Here is a 20,853-nt window from a genome sequence, read left to right as displayed (position 1 = left end):
ATTTCTGGTTTTTGCATACCACAAAAGCTTAAACTGATCTAGGAGCTAGTTCTCAGTATATTGTGGGACAAGCTGGCTGACCTTCCTGAACTTCCATGCAGAAATTTTCTTCGCTCACCAGTTTATTTAGCTGAGGCAGGTCCAGTGCTCTGCGTGCCCTTCTCTGTTTCAGTGAGTGCCAAGACACAGATCCAGGCTGCTGGATGCATCGTTTGCACTGGTAGTGTAAAGTAATGCAGAGAGAGTGTAGGAGATGACAGAGGGTGATTCAGTAGCAGATTTTGATCATTTAAGGATCCTTTACCTGACCTTATAGGGATCTATTCAGATGGTGTCCTGACTGTGGAAAAATATGCTGCATGGCATTGTAGCTCGTTGCTCCTCGGTTGTACTCTAGATAATCTCTGAAGCAGGAGAAATAAAGCAAAGTGGTGCCACCCATGTCATGCAGAGTTGGGGTGATGAGGGCTCCTGAATGACAAAGCAGATTTTCACGGAGCATAAAAAGAGCTGGCATATCAGGACACAAAAAGGAAAAAAATACACAGCTCCAGGAGGAAGCACCTGCAGTACATTGGAAGCTGTTCACCCCAAGCTGAGGAAAGTCAGCAGCTACCCAGTTTGGTGATGAAAACTGATTCACTAGTGTTATAATAGCTCAGATGTGTGAGGTATTTAATGTGTTTTCTCTCAGGTGGTGAATATAACAATACGTGTGAAATAAGATCTGTTTTGGGAGAATGGACTCCTAAGCCCCACTGGGGTCATGTGTCCCTTCCATAAGAAACATATACATAGATGACCTGAAAAGAGTTTTATTTGATGGTTCAGTGAAACTGGGTTGGACATTGAGGCAGGTTCATAAACAACAGCATGGTAGGTACCAGCTGGGTGCTGAAGACAAAGAATTTGTGGAAAAATAGTACTTACTTTAGATTAAAGTAGAGACTTTTCTTTCTTCGAATAATATAGTTCCCATAAGTCTGTCTGATGGTTTTTATTTTAGAATACTCTGCTTGTCTGTACCTCTGAATTTGGAAACCACAGGTAGAAAGGTAGAATAGGCAAGCTGGCACCATGTGGCTGCTGTTTGAATGCCAGCATGGGCATCAGTTCATAGAATCATAGAATCGTCTAGGTTGGAAGAGACCCTTGGGATCATCGAGTCCAACCATCTATCCTACTCTACAGAGATCTCCCCTACACCATATCCCCCAACACCACATCTAAACATCTCTTAAACACATCCAGGGATGGTGACTCAACCACCTCCTTGGGCAGTCTATTCCAATGCCCGACCACTCTTTCTGTGAAAAATTCTTTCCTAATGTTCAGTCTAAATCTATGCTGTTGGAGCTTGAAGCCATTCCCTCTTGTTCTGTCATTAATTACCTGTGAGAAGAGACCAGCACCAACCTCTCTACAGTGTCCTTTCAAATAGTTGTAGAGAGTGATGAGGTCTCCTCTCAGCCTCCTCCTCCTTCAGCCGCTCTTCATATGATTTCTTTGCTAGGCCATTCACCAGCTTCGTTGCCCTCCTATGCACTCACTCCAGCACCTCGGTATCTCTCTTGTATTGAGGTGCCCAAAACTGGACACAATACTCGAGGTGTGGCCTCACCAGTGCTGAGTACAGGGGCACAATCACCTCCCTACTTCTGCTGGCCACGCTATTTCTAATACAAGCCAGGATGATGTTGGCTTTCTTGGCCACCTGGGCACACTGCCGGCTCATATTCAGCCGCTTGTCAATTAGAACCCCCAGGTCTCTTTCTGCCAGGCAGCTTTCCAGCCCCACTTCCCCAAGCCTGTAGCACTGCCTGGGGTTATTGTGGCCCAAGGGCAGAACCTGGCACTTGCCCTTGTTGAAATTCATACCATTAATGTTGGCCCAATGATCAAATCTATCTAAGTCTCTCTGTAGAGCTTCCCTATCCTCCTGGGAATCAACACTCCTGCTTGGTGTCACCTGCAAACTTGCTGATGATATGCCCTATGTCCTTATCAAGATCATCAATAAAGACGTTAAACAGAAATGGTCCCAACACTGAGCCCTGAGGCACACCACTTGTGACCGGCCGCCAGCTGGATTTAAATCCATTGAGCACCACTCTTTGGGACCTTCCAGTCAGCCGGTTCTATTCTGATGAGCTTATGTTTATTAGGGTGAAGTGTAAGAGTTTTCATCTGGAGTATGTGCTGGATATTCCTGTTTTGTTGATTTGGTATAGGTTCCCAAAGGATGACTGGCTGTTGTTACTGGGACTGTTTCCATGTGAGCAAGGGAAATGAGGGATGCCCATTTTATATATAACTTTGCATCATATAGAGAAATGAAATGCAAAAGTGCTGCTGTATATCGCTGGCATGCGTATGGAATTATTTGCTATATATGTTCAAAAGAGAAGTTGATACTTATTCAGTAAAAGCTTTGTATACAACCTTCTTACTCTTCTTTCTTTTCCAGTCAGCCACAAACTGACATATTTATTAGCAAAACAGGTACAAAACCCCATTCCTATCACCTATAAATTTTTATAAGTAAAAAAATAGGTAATATAGGCAAAGCTGTGTCATTAGCTAAAACATAAGGCACTACCTTAGTGGTGCTGGAACTTGAAGTAAGAAATAAATTGAGTTTTCCTACCACCAGGTGTGGAGTTTGCAAAAGGGCAGCATGAGCAAAGAGCATCTGTTTGTTCCCGTTCATGGGATGGTACACAGCCCACCTACCTCTGGGGTGCCTGCCGGCATCAGGCAAGGTTTGTGGAGGTGCGGGAGCTGAGGGCCTGGTGGCCATGGAACTGTTGTGCAGTTCTGGCTGCTTTTCTGTTGTTTGCTCCTCCTTCATCCCACCCTCACAGTGCATAAGCAGACAAAAAAGCATGATCCCTCCCTGCTCTCCATCCTCTCGGCCCCTCTCCAGAAATTCAGTTATTCAAACCTGACTTGATTCAAGCATTTGATTTGCATTTCTTTTCTAAAAAGACTGGCTGCCTCCATCTGTAGTGGAGTTTGAAGGCTCCATCAAGGCAATGAAATAACATTCCTTCCATGAAGGAAAAGAGAGAAATCCTTACGCTCTATGTGATGGTTGACTGTTAGCCAGTATGTTGACACCAAGGTCAAGCTTGATGGAGGGGGGAGGGGGAAATCAGATTCATTTGACTGCTAAAACACCTAATGAAAATAAGAAATCAATTTTTGATCAACTTGGTAAAGAATCAGGTCTATAAGAGTAGCTCAGGTTTAGTATTGTTTCAAGCAAGGAAAACCTATTGGTGAGAAAAGCGTAAAAAATGCTACTCAGTGGTCAGACACTGAGTAAAATAACTATTATAGCCATTGTGAATTTTTATTGCCTGAACAGCATAGAAGAGAATCCAGGATACTCTGTTCTGTAATTTCACCATTTGTCTTGAATTTATCCTACACGTGAAATGCTTAAGCATCAGCTGCCTGTCAAAGATTGGGGCACGGGGTTTTGCATGGGAGCAGATGCAAGCCTGAGGTAGGTCTGACTGCAGGTGTAGATGGAGCCGAGTCCCAGCAGTGAGAAGGCACAACTTGGTGTCCAGGGCTGGTAGGCTCCAAGCAGATGAAGTTGGCCAGGAATCAACTTTCTCACAGCTAACACAAGATTTGAATGGAAAACAATTGCATGGGCTTGAGCTTTATCTAGTGCATGTGTTTATGTAAGATATGGCTTAGGAAGAAATCTGAGATGGTAGAGACCTGAATGATCCCAACCTGAGAGTATACCCTCACAACAGGGTGGGGGGACTGCAGAAAACCTCCTGACTGATAGACTCAGGATAAGCTCAGTGATGTCCTGTAAAGGCAGTGGAGTTCACGGCATTGAAGGTAAACATTGCATGAGCAGAGCTGAAAAAGACTTGCTTTTCAATCAAAGTGCAACTAGAAGATGCTGCACTTCATTGCCTGTGCTAGTTTGAACTCTGGCACCAAGAAGCCTTTTATATTATCTTCATCTTTGTCGGCACAGGGGGCTATTTTAGCCTGCAGCAGCTAGCCAATAAATTTGGGTCAAGTGATAGCAGACTGCCCATTTAAAGTGTGCATGTTGACATGGTTATAACAACAAGCACTTTACAACAGCTGGGGTTTCACAGTGTGTGTGAAGGTGTATTTGGTGCTGCTGAAGTGGCCTGTTGCCTCAGAGCTTCCTACCATGCATCGCCGTGTGGCTCAGCTTGGATCAATGAGCATGGAAAGAAGCGGGAACATTTGGCAGTTGTGCCTTACTCTGCAAGATAAGTAACACAGGACATCTCTGTTACTGATACAATACAAGTATTTATTCATTCTGAAGCAGATGCCTGTCTCAGCTTTCAAAAAAGGCCAAATATCTACATGTCAGAGGAGCAAGGGAGAGGCCTTCTTGTAGCAGTGATTTGAGAATTTGAGCTGAGATTTGGAAGCACTGGGATCTGTTCTGAGATTGCGCACAGATACCTCACTGCTTGATTTGGTTTTCTGCATTTCACTATTCATCTCTAAAATAATTTTTATTTATAGAAATGAAAATTAAATATTGACTTGTACACAAAATTAAAATAATTATATGTTCAATGCATACATAATAAAATAGATAAGATGCATTTATATATACATATAAACTATATTTTATTATATATTCTTTTAAATTTAAAATAGAATTTATCTATGCTATATAATAATGCTCTGTGTGTGTGTGTGTATATATATAAAAAGCTGATCAGCCTTGCAGACATAAGTTCTCTGATAGCTATTTTAGGTGCATTGTTGCTAGTTCTGTTGCTGTTCTGATTTGTATCTTAGTAGAGCTGCAGCCATGCCATGTTTGATGTTGATGGTTCAATTTGCTGACCGGTTGTTCTGTTTGACATTCTGCTGAAGCTCTGGGACTATTGGGATACTGAGGAAATCACTATGTTGTTATTTTCTGAGAACATCTGCATGCTTGGAGATGGAAGGTTGCATGTGTGACCCCTAACTGCTCAAAATCCAGAAAGTTAATAAATAGCACAAGGAATTAATTCTGAGAATGTTGTTATTTTCAAAGTAAATTGTATGGTTTAAGGGGGTTCTGCTGCTTCTATTTTAAAAATTGGAAATGACAATTCTGGCAAGCTCAGGTCCAGCTATTTCTTGAAGGTAATGGAGGTCAAGTGCTAACTTTTCAAACCTTTTCCCAACGCTTGTCTGCAGTAGTTCTCTTACAGATGTTTTGACTGTAGCCAGCTAGATACTGAGTCCTGGTCTGATGATTGCAGAAATGGCGTTCTGTAGGTTTCAAAAGAGCAACTTTGAACAGATTATACGCCTGCATAGTGTGTTTGCACTAAATGCCAGAAACAGGCTACAAACTCTGAAGATATTCCATGTTAATTACTAGAGCAGGGGGGAAAATAGCATATGCTGATGGTTAACACCCGTAACTGCACTTCAGTTATGCTGTGTAACTATTAACCAACTTGTCCCAGACACATGAAAAAATTTGTACGTGAGAGCCTGCCAAAGCCAGCTGGGGAGGCTGCAGAGAGGAACATCAAACCCTTGTTTTAAAGAGGAGGGGACTCCAAAATACCATGAGCAAATAGCACCTAAAATGTGTTCTTGTACAACTCCAACCTGTAGGGGCTAAATTCAGCACCAGAGGTAGGGTGTTTTTTTCTTCCTCATGTCCGATACCAGCCAGCAGCTTGCAATTCAGGAGTTTTATATTCTAGTTGTCATCCCATATTTTCTCAAGGCGTTTCTAACTTCTTTAAGAGTAATGCATTAGTAGGGCAGAGCTGGGAAGCTAGGTCTAGATAATTCACAGCAGTAGAAAAGTTTTGATCCCAGATTGGACCTGTGTACTGGAAATCAGCTCCTCTTCAACACTTTAAAGCATCATTGATGCTTTAAAGGAATCCACAGTATCCCAGTGACTTCTGTAGCAGTGTTGAATCCTCATCCCTGTTTTGCAGGGGGCGAGCCTGCAGCTCAGTTGTGCGAGTGGGACCTAAGTGGAGTAGAAATGGTCTCTGCTGTATATTCTGGCAGTCTTGCTCTCTGAAGCAGCTGAAGATTGCAGGTATAAGAAGTGGACCAGAGTCACTGTCTCAGTCCCTCCTTATGGCAGGAAGGAAAGGCACAGAAAATCTGTCAGGAGGAAGGGGGAAATGTTAGAGCAAGGAAAGAACAGGTGAAACAGGAAGCAAAAGTTTATTTCTGTCTATTCAGTAGAGAGAATTACAAAATAAGCTTGGTCTGCAGTCATCTGATTCATAGACTTGAAGGTCAGAAGGGAGGACTATGATATCATTATTATCATCTAATCTGGGCTCCTGCATGTCTCAGGCCAAAGAACCTCACCCACTCATTTCTGCACCAAACCCATAACTTCAGTTCAAGATACAGCATATCCTGAGCAAGTATCTCCATAATATTTTTCTGATTAACACCAACTGCAGCAGTTTGTCCCTGTTCAGCCATCTCTAACCCTTCAAAACTTCAGGTTTAGAAAGGACTGTTCTAGTGATAATATTTAAAGCAGAACTGAGCTGTCACTGAGTTCAGCTCTGCCTGCTCTTGTGTCCTCAGCTGAGACTAAATGTGTTCTCCTAACCTCAAAAGGTTCAATATCTGCCTCAACTAATCAGTGTTATTTTCTGGGGCATAGATATCTTCTCTATTACTCCACTGCCCAAAGAAGAGCTGTTAAAGCTGCTGTAGGACTATCAGATTCTTGCTTTTTCTTCCGCAATGATAAGGAATTTCAGGGCACTGGAGGAGGGGATATAACATTGCCCTCATAGTAAGAAAGGAATTAGAAGAAAGCTCAAAAGGATCTGCTCCTACTGATTTCTACTAGGCTGAGTCTTATGCTGCTTACTCGTGTGAATTAATAGGCCTCCCTTGCTCCTCTGCGTTCTGAGAGCTCCAGGTCTAAGACTGGGAAGAGGCAAAGTGTGAGAGGAGAAAGTGGTAACTTGAAAGAACTGGGTCTGATTTTCATTATTGCTTAGAACTGTTTTAATAAAAAAAAAAAAAAAATTGGAGTGTTTTCTTGCCCACATGTCAGCATAGAATCAGTTCTGATCTCATCCATGTCATTGGCCGTGTGCTGCAGACTGCTTAAGGAGCATCTCTGAGTTGAGGTGCTGCATTTTCTCCTCATGGCTATTCTGAAGTGCAGGATGTAGGAACTGTGGATTTGTAGAATAGTTAGACTTTGTTAAAAAAGAGCTGACCGCTGTGCCTACATGGTGTTCTTAATGAATTTCACTCTTTCCACACCTATCCACTGATGGTTTTATATAGACAGATGAGCTGAAAGGAAAGCATACAGAATTCCAGCCTCAGTCATGGGACTGACCTGCTGATCTCCCTTTATGAAGGCAGTATCCCAAGAGAATAGATGTAGGGTAGATGCTTTGTAGTTTATCTCATGCCAGTGAGGCAGACTAGGAGGTATGAAGCCCTCTGTTTGTGTTTGTAAGGCTGTGATTCCTCAGCCACGGTGTTTACGTTGGCTCCAGTTGCTCTCTAATGCAGTGCAGAAAGCCACATGCCTGTGTGATAAGCCAGAGCAGTTCAGTAGAGATTTTGCAGCTGGACACTTCAGTTTGAAGCTTAATTGGAGATGGAATGCTTAAGTGCAGCAGCTATCTGTGATTGCTGTGTTGAAAGACTAGGTTGGTTTGGAGCAATTCTGTAGGATGCTAAATAGCTTCTGGACTTAAAGCCTCTGGGAGGGAAAAGCATCAAGGCATCTCCCCACATCCAGCTCTTCGGAAGCAGAAAACATCAGCAGCAATCTTCAGCAGCGTTATCTCCCCTCTTGCGTTCAGCTCCTGGCAGCTTGCCACTGTTGTTGTGTTGTACCACTGACAGGAGGTGAAAATGGCGCTATAGCCATATAGCAGTGGTGCAGCACTGTCCCAGCTCCGTGCTGCATGGTGACATAGCTGGTGCCCCGTGGAGCTGGCTGCACCCCAGGGAACCCAGTTCCACAGCTCTGACAGCAGTGGGGTTCCCTGCATGGAGAAATTACACACCTGAGAACTCTTATTTTTCACTGTTAATTCAACGTGGCAGAGAAGTAAGCAAGGTTTCAGTGGTAGTACTAATTAACAGGAGCTGTAAATCATTTTGTGTGCCCTTAATTAGAGATCCCAGTCCTGTGTTGAATTTCCTGTCTGAATACGAAGGCGGCTGAATAGAATTGGCAGTGTAAATCAGCAGGTGAGGAGGCTGGCAGGAGCAGACAGCAAGTAAGAATGAGAAATTTCATGATACCCAAATGCACGGATTTGCTTGTTTTTCCCTTACTGTGATACCATCTGAAACCTAAGAAAGGCTCAGGGGATCACTGGACTATGCAGCACGAGAATTGGAAAAGTGCTGATTGAATGCCTTTAGGGGATCAGTTATAGAGTTGCCTTCTCAAAGAACAGTGTGGGATAAAATGGGAATCAGGTTTGTTAAAAACAAGAAGACTGTAGGAATCATTTAAGCAAAACTTCTAGCTTCTATGGTGACAATTTATTCTTTTGTGTGCACTTGGAAATTTTTTGTGTCCATTTTTATCAGAACTTCTGCCTCCTTTATTCTTCTGTTTTGCCCCAATGTTAGGGAAAAGGTGTAACACTGTTCTTTTAAGACAGAAATGAACTGAGTTGGATATGAGTACTGTAGGGAGATTGCTGATGTATGCCTTTACTTCAACATCTCCATTGAGATGTTGAAGGGTAGATCTCTAGCTTATCTACCCTTGATCAAACCAAATGGTGCTGGAACACAGATATGACACAAATCTTGCATAATGAGATTGTTCATCAGTTATTAAAAGCAATTTGGTCTTAATTGTCCTTACGTTTGACAGATGAGACCAAAATCCTCTGCCTAATCTTAGAACAGATATAAACTGGTATTTGCATTGTGACCTTGCTTGTTACACGAGAGGAAGAGGAGACTTCATGCTACTTTCTTCATTCTGATCTTGGTTACCAAGAGTGATCCTGGATTTTGTGATGTGGGTGCCAGCCTGATTTACTTGTCCTAAACTTCCTAATGATATGGCACTAAATCTCATGGAAACTGATTTGAACTAATCACTTAGGATTAGTAGAGCTTTTATGAAAAGCTCTTCAAGTGCTTAGCGCCTATCATGAAGGAGTCCAGATCTAGGTTTGGCACCTAAAACTGCTTCTAAAATACTCAGGTTCCCAGCTGTCCCTGTTATGACACAGCAAAATTTTCAAATAGCTGCAGCTCTGTGTACTTCTCTCCAAATCTAGCCATGTAGTTTAGTGCTGAGAAGGAGAATAGAGATCCTTTCAATGTATGTCCTGTAGCTCTGTGTCCTCATGCACGTTACAGGCTTTGTAGAAATTATGCCATTTAAGTGCAGATTTAATCATCGGTTTATTGAAGCTGGTGTATTTTCACGTGTATTTCAGAGAGCTTTAAACGTGATTCACTTAAGCTCATAGGAATGGAAGCTGTTTCCCAGGACACTGGTGTAAATGTATTCATGACCATTTCCTATCCACGTGTTCCTGTGCCAATATTTCAAATAGCTTTTTGCCCTCTCCAGTGTAAGCCCTTTAATATATTTATACAGTGTAATTATATCCCTCTCTGTTTTAGTTTGCTAGACCGAATGAGACAAGGTCTTAATATTCTAGTTCTCTTTTCTCCTCATGCTAGCAAGCCCTTCTCAGCTTGTGTTCCTGTTTGAATTAATCTTTCTTGGATGTGGTTGACCAAAACTGTGCACAGACTGAGGTCTCACCATAGCCTGATATCAAGATATTACTGTTGCCCCATCTTCTGAATTCTCTCCTTGATACATCCCAGGATCTTACTTCTTTTTGTACTAGTGCATCAGGCAAGTACCCTTTCACTCTATTCAGATTGACCATCTATATCCTAGAGCACTTTCTCTCCTACATAATTGATGAGTTCCTTCATTATAACAAATGCATCTGTCTTTAAATGCCTTATTGTGAAATTTATATTGTTTATTACATTTCGTTTCATTTCTGTTACCTCATTCCTCAAGATGAACCACTTCTTTCGGTATGCTGTTCAGAGCTTTCTTTATATACCCTGTTCCTCCTAATTTTGTGCATTCAGCAAATACCGTTAGCATGTTCATTTCTCTACCATGATCGTTATTTTAAAATATGGATAAACATAATCTTAGTCATGTAGTCTTAATCAAGAAATTCTACTTGTAGCTGCTCTAACCTAATATTTCTCTTAAAACTCAATGGCTGTCTTCATTTTAGCTTGGTTTTCACTTCTTTCTTAATACTGGTATCAGATCACATTTTAACTCCTTCCCAGATGGCACCACATTAAACTCTTTTTCTAATACAGACAGATTTATTTTTTCTTTAGAAAATTAGTTGTCAAGAAACGTGTTAGCTTTGGCTGGAACAAACTACCTCTTTTAAATCTAGCTTCCATCCCCTTTTTTATCTTATGCTTTTCACTTTTTCCTTCCAAAGTATTGCATACTATTGTGGTCAGACTTTCAGCTTATATTTTCCGAAGTCATTTTCACCCCTTATAAATATAATTACTCTATATGCAATTCTCCAGTTGTATGGTAACATCCCCATCTAAACTGGTTCTTTTAAAATCCTTGTGATGAAAGCTGAACTTAAATATGTCAGTTCTTTCAGAGTTTAGGAATGGAGCTTATCAGACCTCCTGATCTGAGCACAGTAACCTCTCCAAAATGTTTTGTTACCTTATGGATGTTAATTTCCATTTTCACTCCCTCCTTTTGGTCGTCTAGCCTGCCTCCTGTGCACATACCACTGTGTTCTTCATCTTCGTTCTTATTAAAGAGCAGTGGCAAAGTATTCATTACCTTTGACACAATGTCTAGGTGTGTTAATGTTTAATTATCACCACAGCCCCACTTCCTTGCTCTTTACATATGGATATGTGTGATTTGCTTTAGCTCCGGTATGTAACATTACCACCAAAGATTATTTCTGAGAAAGGTAAGGCCCATTGAGCCCCAGATTTCCAGGTTGACTAGTCCTGTGTCGGCTTTATTCAGCTTTTATCTTCAATAAGCGTTCTAGTTGTAGGGGAGAATTAAATGGCGGACTGACAAAATAAGTCATCTCTGCAAGAAACAAAAATGTCCCTCATTTTGGTGGCTTAAACATCAGACCAGGGATGAAGCTCAACCTGCTTTTAAAATCAAAAGAGTAGGGCAGGATGCCTTTCTGTCAGGTTTATGTGCATAACTAAACTAACATTTGGGAGTGAAGGAAAGAAAGGCATCGTCAACACTTATATTAGTGCAGTGGCACAACTGTATTACCGCACACTGTGCACTCTGGTTGGGTGAGGAACACAGGGAGAGGAGCTGGAGGTGGGCAGTGTGGGCAGAGGTGGCTGCCAGTGGGGAAGAGGGGCTGCACGCAGATGAGAGGCCTGACGTGCCAGGGAGCTCTGGATGTGGTCAGGAGACCCTCCTCGCTCTTCCTCCGCTTCTCTTCCCCTCCCTACTGCCTTCTGCTTCACCACGCCTGAGGATACAGGGCCCATCTCCACAGCATCCCGTGTTTGGACCCTCATAATGGAGGGTGGCAGCATGAAGGGAGTTGGTGCCAGGGTCTGTTTTCACTGCAGAAAGGGGAGAAGCAAGGCCAGGAAAGACGAGGAGAAGAGCAGGAGCTGGAGGCTTTCTGGTCCACCTCCTGTTAAGGGTGTGGGAACTGCTGCTTGCAGGAGAACCTGCCATACCCTTGGCAGGACTGGGGCAAGGGCCAGAGGGCTGCGGCAGGTCGGAATCAGCTGTTGGAGGCAGAGCAAGCAATCTCCATCGCTGGCACAGGGCAGCCAGCAATCTGCCACGGGTGGCAGTCCCCTGCCGTTGGCTGCCATTTGGTTTTTGCTTTTAGCTGGCTTTGCACACACAGACACAAACGTGTACGGTGGCACTCGGAAGAGGCATAAACTCCCCGAGCGTAGGCTGTGAGATTGTGACCTCTGTGGGTGCAGCTGCCTGCAGGAACCTCCTCACTGGTTGACATCTCTGTGTTGATAGCATTTGAGAAGGTAAGGTGCCTGTAATAGACACCCTGTGGCTCCAACCCTAGGGCTTGTTGATTGTTTTCACAGACACGGTAATTACAAAGTACACTGTTTCCTGAAACATCCTAAGGCAGATTTCGGAGCAATGGAATAATTTAATGTATGAGGAGCATAAACACAGATAAATTAACACTTGGGTGTCTTCAATGCTCCATACCAGATGTGAGAAGTGTAGGACAAGAGAAGATCAGTGGTTAATAACAAAGATAACACATAATATAAAATGGGCGTGTTGAAGTAGGTGTTTCAGCAAGTAGCTGTTTTGATTATTATCTGAAATGCAGATAATGTGTAAGCTTAGACTTGCCGCTTTCCCAGGTTTCAGGTTGTCTTAAAACGGACCTTTAAAAGTCTTGGTTTTCTGGTGACATGAAGAGCATGACTCTTCACAGCAACACTGATGTAGCCGGGGGGAGCAGGGTAGCTCTGAGTCTGGATTCAGACTGATCTGGTAGATCTGTGAGTCTTTGGAAAAGATGGGGTATATGCCACACTGTCATTAACTGGAGATGTCTGATAGTAGTTAAAATAATCTGTACAACTACCTGCACAACTCTGTCTTTACACAAAAAGTAGGTACCTAGCACAGGCTGATGCCAAGCTTTAGGTAATTTTCCATATGGTTTTTTATGTCCCAAATTTGGAATTAATCCTCTTTTCCTGAAAGAAATTTATGTAGTTTCATAATGGTGAGTGTGATGCTGAGATATACATGTTCTTACAAGAAACATGTGGTAAGAAGAGTTTCAGTTTTGAATGAAGTGAAATAAATTCATGTTCTTGCATAAGCACCAAGAATATTCATGACTGCTCATCAAAACGTATAGCCTGCTCCTCCTCCTGAGACGCCCAAGGGAAATGTTTCTTCAGTGCAAAAAGCAAAAGGATTTCTACATGTTTGCGCCCTTTATGTTCTGCCTCTGCCTAATCGTGCATTTGTGCGCTGCGTGGTAGGCACAAGAGTCTTCCGGAGGGATGGGGATGGAAAGGGAGCACGTGCCAGCGCGCAGGGTACCAAGAGGCACGTGGTTCATGCAGCAGAGCAGACAACGGGAGGCTGCTGGTGCGTTTGGCACACCAGCTTCACTGCTTCGCTGCGCTTCAGGGCAGCAGAGCCCCGTCTCCCACACAGCGAGTTGGCTCCAAAAGTGGGACACGAGGTTGGCCCAGGGTGCTTGGCTGTGCTTCCTCTGCAGCCGGCCCTTCGCCAGCCGGCCAGAATTGGGATCTGGGTGGGAAAGCTTGACACAAAAGAGGTAGGGGGACTTTACTGGGGGCTTTGCTTTCATGAACCCATCATGCCGCCTGCCTCGGATTGATTTGTTTGTTCAGGCTTGGTTGCCTCCAGCAACACATTATTCGCATGAACTATGGTGTATCCTGGGAGACCTGCAGGATTCCCTGCAAACCTTTTCAGTTCTTGGTCTCCAAGGAGGGAGAGACACAAAGGCATTTCACTCTGTCGACGCAGTTGCATGTACATTGTTCCCCTGTGAATGCTGGTGTGTCTCTTTAGCAAATGCTGTAACTGGACTCCACAGTCTTCATCTTGCTCTTTCGTCTCAGTCAGTAGAACATACTTTTCTTGGTAAAGCCACTGAGCTGCACTGCTTTAAAGGCTGTATTTGAAACCAGGCAATCTGCTATGCTGAGCTGAGAAGGTTTCAGCAGGGCTGTGCGCTTGTTATCTCTGTATACACAGGTCAGTCCTTGCTGATGGTAGAATTCAGGCTTTCTGGGTATGTCTGGTCTTAAGGTAAATACAGATCGTGTCATTCATGAGCAGCTTTCTGCTTGATTTAGCATGGCTACAAAAGCAGTGAAGACACAGTGACATAGACTAACAACATGGGTACGTGCTTGGGGCTCTGCTAAGATCATGCGTCTCTGCTAAAACCTGTGCCCCTGCAAATTCTTTAGATATAAATGAGGGCCATGAGAGCCTCCCCAGGATGTGGTCAAACCCTGGAAGTACACTTTCCATCTCTGCGCAGTTTGAAATTACAGGACACAATGATTTTCCTCAGAAATCTGCTTCAGCTCCTTTGGCTGATTTGTGTCCCGGACTTGTAGGGACCAACCTATTTGTCACAGCATAGTTAAAACATCGTGAAAAGCACTCTGTTTCCCGATTAGTCATGTTATGTGTCCAGAGATGGGCAGCGTCAGATGAACTGAGCTTCCATAAAGGTCAAGGCAGGTTAGCTAAGAGAGGTCAGCCCGCCAGTAGTTAAGGCATCAACACCAGATGGCATCTCAATAAGGGAGCAGAGTCAGAGGCAAGGCACATGGATTTTCCCATGAGAGTGATGCTGGTGGTAATGGGGGGATACTGGGAGGGTGAGGGGGTTAAGGAAATACAGCGAGGGTGTCTTGAGTGTGATCTGCTTTCACCAGGCGGTTCAGTTAGCGAGAGACTTCGGTACTGAAGAGCCGGGCGGTTTCTCCTGTGTGCTGACATTAGGGCTGCCTGCATTTTGCAGAAGTTGTGCAGTGAGGGACGCCAGGCACAGCTGGTTTCTAGAGGCTGTAACGCAGAGCTGTGGGCACGCTTGCGACTGTGTCCCCGGCCCTGCAGGGCTGCCCTGGCCCTGTGCGGAGCTGGCTGCTGCCTGCAGCTAAGGGTCCCGCTCTGCCCTCCGTCCTCCTGCCAAGCTGCGCCCAGCCTTCTGTTGAGACTGACCGCCCAGCTGCCTCCACAGAACAAAACCAGTTTGTCTCATGTGTCTGGACGACCCAAAGGCTGAACTAATGGAGCAAACAGGTGTAAAGGGAGGATGGGTTTTATCTGAGCCAGTAGCTCCTTGTCTGCTGGATAAAAGGAAAAGCAGGTCGGTAGGAATCAACACATCCCTCATCAGATGGCAGGGAGAGGAGTTGCTCTGCAGTGAGCAAAGACACTTGAGATTAACCCATTAATTCCCGGGGCTCGCTTCCAAGGAGATCTCAAGTCAAACAACATGGGACCAGGTCCCATCAGGCTTCTCCCCCCAGACCTGGAAACCCAGCACAAGCGCCTCTCTATTTCTTTTTCCAGGGAAGACATGAAGAGGAAGGAAATATGAGGATGGAGGGCTAGGTTATACTTTTTCTGACTTTGAATTCTTTCTCACTCTGTTAAGTAGTGAACAGCTTTAATCCACATGCTCCAGCCCATCCCCTGCTTCACAGAAAAGTTTCAAGGTGGCTCTTGAGCCTCCTGGCTGCCAGTACTTTCTGAAGAGAAAAGGGAGCCAGCAAAGGCTTCCTGGTGAAAGGCAGCTCTGTTTCGCGTACGATAATTGTAAATGATACTGCCTCCTTCCATCTTCTTGCTGTTTTAAGGAGAAAGAGCTATTTTTCACTTGCTGATCTTTGTATACTTCTAGAAAGACTTTGTATTCTTTCTCAGAGGTGACTGTTCTTTCACAATACAAAGCTTATACTTCAGTTAGTGAAGTTTTGGTTGGAAACTGCTGTATTTTATGTAGATAAGATCGTAAGTGAGGTCATTCTTTTCCTCCAGAATTGCCAGCCTTATTCATTTACAAGATTTTAATAAAGCACTCTTAGTACAATTTCAGAACAGCCCAACAGCCTGTCTGTTGCACAAACCGCACTGAAACGCCATCTTAACAAAGCCGGGTAAAACTTCTACCTTTGTGGGCTTCATCCAAATTTCTAGTGGTGTCCAGGATTTCTTTTGCTATGTTATGTGACTTTTATACACCTGTGATGCAGAGAGATTCTGGGCAGAGATAAAACTTTGCCTTCAATTGCTGAAATCTGTAAAATCCACTGCCTACCTCTAAGAAATGCTCTTTTATTCACAAGGTCCCTTTCCCTTCTTCCACCTCAGGATTTTCCCTCTTCCTCCATTTTTCCTCTTCTGGATGCTGCGTTATTTCTATTCCTTTCCAATTTAAAATAACTTAAATGTTTAAGAAGTGGGATGCAGGTGGCTTCAGCTTGTTCCTAGTGGGTCAACCTGCTGCATCTTGCCTTCTGGCAGTGAAGGTAAAATGGGTAAAGGGACTGTCATTCCCCTTTACTTGGCAGAAGACCCTTTGCGTGCAGAAGAATTTCTTCATATTCCACTTAAGAACTTAAATTGCTGTTCGTTGACTGGATAATTACAGTAGCATTGTGGCAAACTAATGGAGTAATGGTACTCTCTGAGAAAACACGTACCAGTTCAGGCAGTTAGTGTATAGTATAGCTAATGCTATACTGAAGTGCCCTGCAGTGTCATTTAGATTTCATCCATGATGACAATTTTTGCATCTCACAGGAATCTGAAACTGCAGTGTTTTTCTAGCCATTTTCTCCTTCCGTATTGTGCTCTAGGAGTTTGACTCTTGTATCTGGATTTCTGCTTTTGCATAAGAAAAATGTGTTGTCTTTAAAATTCAATTTTCTGGGTGAAAATGGTATGGATATTTTAATTTTTCAAAATTCCCCCACCCCCAAAAATATCTTTATTTCCTACATACTAACACCATGACTCTAGTTCCACTTAAATTAGCGTAAATTGGGAAAATGTCACTCAAGTCAGTGAACAAGTTTTGGAGGCCACTGATCACTATGCTTAACAGTGTGATCACCTACAGTGCCCCATGCAGCATGCTAGAGAGCCACATAATGCAGGCAAATTTGCTAGAGTCGCACCAAACCTGTCATATAACCAAAAGGAAACTGTAAAATAAATTCTTGTGCCGTTTTTACTCTTAATTGCATAGTAATTGTCAGTAGGTAAATATTCCTTGCTATTTTTCCTCAAAAATTTAAGAACCTAACACTCCCTTTATATTCCTTTTAGTTTTTTGTTTTAAAAGCCTTCAACTCAGCATTTTCCAAACGTAGCTGCGATTTTCTATCTTCTGTATTTTTCCATATAAATGGAGTTGGCTTTGCGATGTGTTTAACAAAGTCAGTTTCCACATTAGGTATGTGTAACCAAAAGGGAGGATGTTTAAAAAGAGGAGGACCCAATGGTGAATATACAGAAATGTTTAAGAAGGTCTCCAAGGTGTGTGCCAAATCTGCCAGTATAGTTTATTTTAAAGTAAATTTCAGGTTAACACCTGTAAAAAAAAATGGTGAACAAATAGCGAAAACGGTGAAAATATGAATACTGTTGAAAAATAACTGCTAGAATCACTAAGGCAATGAACTAGAACTTGAACAGCCACAGTATGTTCCTTGCTATCTCACTGCCTTCTGTGATGAATGGCAGGACTGTTGATAATTCTCTTTATTACTAGCAGCATAAGGATAAAGTCATTTTTAATTCTTGTGATGAGGTAAGATTGTGGGAACGGTGAAGATCCTCCAACATAATTTCCTACTCTGTGGTTTCTCTGGCAGAAGTTTGAATACAAAGACTGCCTTTATCAACTGCATGTTTCTTTTCTTCAGCTTCTCATACTTTATAATTTGGCTATGAATTTTAAAGAGCATCAAGTGGAGCAGAGATGAGAAATTAGCACCCTTTGTGTCCTATTGAAAGCAGAGCAGCCCCTCCTCCTTAGACACTGCAGAGTTCTTTGCTAATAAGGCTGACTGAACAAGTCTTCATTAAACTTCGTGTTGCTGGGCTGGAGAATTTATTTGGCCCCATCATTCGTTCAGACCATGACCTGGACAAATCAACCGTGATGCCTCAGATGTGAAAAGCCTTTGTTTGGCTTCTCGCATTCTTAACACAATTAGTACCTCTGCAGCTCATCTCCTTGGACAAGGTGGGGTGACGCTGTCCCTTGGTGTAACTACTGCTCTCAAGGTAAGTCAGTTGGAGTATCCCTTGATTGATTCAGTAGCATGTGATTTTAGCCACATAACTCCCAATGCCATGGAAATGAGTGGCAGATGAGGATAAAGCTGGTTACACCCCGTTGTCATAGTCACTCTGTATTGTCTGTGCTGGCAACCTGCTAGGAAACGTAATAGGCCAAAACTTCCTTCAAATTGGTGTAAAGAAACTCAGTTATGCAATATGTCTGTCATTAGGGTGACTGAGGCTTTTCTCCACTTCCAAACACTGTGGTCCAGATGTTCCCACCTCTTTTTTCACCCGTGAGTAAGTTACAGTAGGTGTGAATTCTGTGTAGCATGGCAGACTACACATAAGTCTTTGGTTAAAATTCACCTTCCACTTCAAGATAAAGTTACTACAAATAATACCAAATAAAGCAGACAGCTTTTTGTAATAGTCATTAAAGCCTTACGAGTTGTTTCACAAGTATGTAATTCCGTGAGCATGTCGGAGTTTGCTTTGCTCCAGAAGAATGAAAGGCCAGAGTTCTACACTGTATTTCTTCATCATAAATCCTGAGGATGATGCATTTACTTTGGCACTGGTTTTGCTGCTTCTTCAAATTAGGTCTCCTTTCCCTTTGGTGTTACTGCACTGGAGGGAGTGGTATGATTTCCATTCATTATGGTCAGGAGGTAAGATTTCAGGTTTCTTCCCCTAGGCGATGGCTTACACAGCTTCGAAGCCTTTCCCTTTTCTGTGCCTTAAAGTCACAAGGCGGTGGAAGCATGCAGCAGGTGAGCCAGAGTGCTCCCTCGTTCTATTTGTCTATGCATATGATTATATATATTTTTATATATGCGAGTGTGTGCATATATACATGCTCTTATTTGTAGATACTTGCAGGACATCAAACAAGAATCTAAGTTGTGTTTTTTGTTGGAAGGGATGGGCGAGCATCAGACAAACCCAACCAAGCGGCTGTGGAATCAGACAGGTCTTAACGGTGCTCCAAATAATACCCCTGTCCCACCCTGGCTTTCTGGCCCATCTCCATCCCACTCTACACACACAGATCCCGGTCTTCTCAGCCCAGAGCACAGATTGCTTCACAGCACCAGGAGAACCGTTTTTGGTCAGGTGTTATCCAACCAGTGTGTGAGAAAACAAACATTCTCAAACTCTTCTGAACCAGCCTCATCTTTGAGGGGGACAGAGCTCCGGCCTACAACTTGGAGTCAGAGAGGGGCTTTTTTACATGTGATAAGAGGTGCATCCGAAGGAAAATCTATTTCTAGCCACGGCAAGGTTGGCGTGGAGTTGAATGGCAGGCATGGTTAGGGCACCCTTGGGAGTGAAGGATACATCTCTGAGTCTTCCCAGCATGAGAACTGGACCAGCTGGGCGGTGGTCTGTGGCCTATGAACTTCTCTACACACTCTTCTTCTCACAGACCTTGAACGCTTACTGGAAAAACACTGCTTCAGCCATGTGGAAACATGTAACAAGCAGAAACCCATTTAAGACCATGTCTCATAGAGCTCCCGGATATTAGTGGGTTTGGCTGTTCATATTTTCGGTCATGAGAAGCTGTATTTAGCTCTGACTAGTGCCTGGATTGAGCCATGTGTTATATAGCTGAGGATTATCTGGCTTTCAGTTAATCTTTCCTCCCAGTGTATCCTGATGCCTTTCATTCCTTATGTGCTTTTTTTGCTTTGAATATATCCTGGCCTAAACTGTCTTGTCCTGCCAGGATGGTCCTCCATAAACACATTCCGGGCCGCTGAGCTTTAATTCTGCCATCTTTTTCTCCCAGGAAAAGGATCTTGGGATGGCTCCTCTTCAGAAGTCGCTGGTTGCGAGATAGATTATAAACGCAAGCCAAACACGGCTGACAGGGGATGGTGCTCAGCTGAATGGTAAGGCTGGGCTTGGTTGTTCTCTCTTTCTCAATTGCTGCAGGTTGAACACAGGCCAGCAGTGACAAGATACTGCTGAAGAGCAAGTCCTTATCTGTTATCTATGCTTCAAATGCCTCAGGAAAGAGAGTTGAAACAGACTTTCATCCACATTTCATATTTTGTAAGGGTGAATATGAATAACGCTTGGTGAGGTGTGATGAAAAATAGACCTGGTCATAGGTAATGGGAGAGCTTAGGGGCTCTTCAGCAATTTGTTCTGCAATGAGATCTGTTAGGGTATCAAACAGGCCCCAGCAGTAACAGCAGAAGCTCCACTGGTTAGCTATCTACAACAATGTCTGCCAAAGAAGTGTCAAACATCAAAAGGACAATCTTGGAAGGGGTGAACTAGACACCCGATATTGATCAGCTGGGTTTAGTTTTTCTGCAGGGGTTGTTGGGAAAAGTTCTGTGGCCTTACTGGTTTTGACAGAACTTCCATCGAGGTCCCAGGTGGGGTTTTGTCAGACTGGACCCAAACTGGCAACAGCAGGGTGGGTAGGGTCCTTCTCTAGGATGAAGGGCATGAAGGTCTTGTGTGAACAAGAACAGAGTTGAACTTAGGTTTCCCACAGCCAAGCAGAAAGCCTGAGTCACCAGCCTAACGGGCTTTTTGGAGTGAGTTTATCCTTCTGATTTTTTACAAAGGCTGTTGAGAGTCTTCGAGGTGTTCAGTTTAGAGATAACAACAGCACTTTAGTGCATGTACTCTTTGGAAAGCAGATTTTGGGTTTTTTTCCACAAATCTGATTCTGCTCCTAATTTGAGTTAATTGCTGTGCACACTTTAAAAAGTTTTTTTATCAGACAAAGGGTCAATACCACGTGAGGAAAAAAAAGCTCTGTTTCCTGAGAAACAAATTTGCTTCAGTATATCCACAACATCCCAACACCCCATGCAGTGCTCCGTCGTGGTGGCCAGATTAATTATGGACTTTAATTGGGAACAAGAAACAAAAGAGGGAGTCTAAGGGAAGATGACTTCATCTCCCTGCTCATCTTACATTGCTGTTTCACACAAAAAAGATCAAGGCAACAG

The 20,853-nt window shown here is 43.3% G+C and overlaps 1 protein-coding gene across 1 annotated transcript in view; it reads left to right on the top strand.

Annotated features, from left to right (window-relative positions):
* STON2 (stonin 2) overlaps nucleotides 1-20,853 on the top strand; it is a 60,700-nt gene that overhangs the window by 8,134 nt on the left and 31,713 nt on the right. The window lies entirely within an intron of this gene.

The sequence above is a fragment of the Vanellus vanellus genome (assembly GCF_965231255.1).
Source record: "Vanellus vanellus genome assembly, chromosome: 6".
NCBI lineage: Eukaryota > Metazoa > Chordata > Aves > Charadriiformes > Charadriidae > Vanellus > Vanellus vanellus.
This window is presented reverse-complemented; position numbering and strand designations above follow the sequence as displayed.